Raw genomic sequence first — 401 nt, 5'->3', positions numbered from 1 at the left:
GCTGGTTCCCACACAAGTCTCCGTCACACAAAGTGCGTGCTCCCCTCCTAAAAAGGCTTTTGGCTACCCGTCGGTCTGCCGGCCGTCGCCCACGGTTCCCGCTCAGACCCTGTCCGGAGCCCCTGGCGCGTCCTCGGACTTCCCGTCTGCCTTCACCTCGGTAAGCATTCAAAAGCCTTTTCTGTCTATAAATCACTGTAAGTCGGAGCTCGCCTGGCCTCCCGCTTACTGAGTCCGAAATAACCCCCGAAGGTTCACTTCGGCCTCCGCACTGTGTGTGTTGTGTTGTCTGTCTGTCTCGTGTGTCAACCGTACCACTGGAAATCCGTCTAAGTGCCTCTGGAAAACGTGTTCCCGAAAATCTCCGGGAACCCCGCCAATGCCCCCGTACAGAAATTGCA

Source organism: Hypanus sabinus, unplaced genomic scaffold (assembly GCF_030144855.1).
Source record: "Hypanus sabinus isolate sHypSab1 unplaced genomic scaffold, sHypSab1.hap1 scaffold_584, whole genome shotgun sequence".
Classification (NCBI taxonomy): domain Eukaryota; kingdom Metazoa; phylum Chordata; class Chondrichthyes; order Myliobatiformes; family Dasyatidae; genus Hypanus; species Hypanus sabinus.
This window is presented reverse-complemented; position numbering follows the sequence as displayed.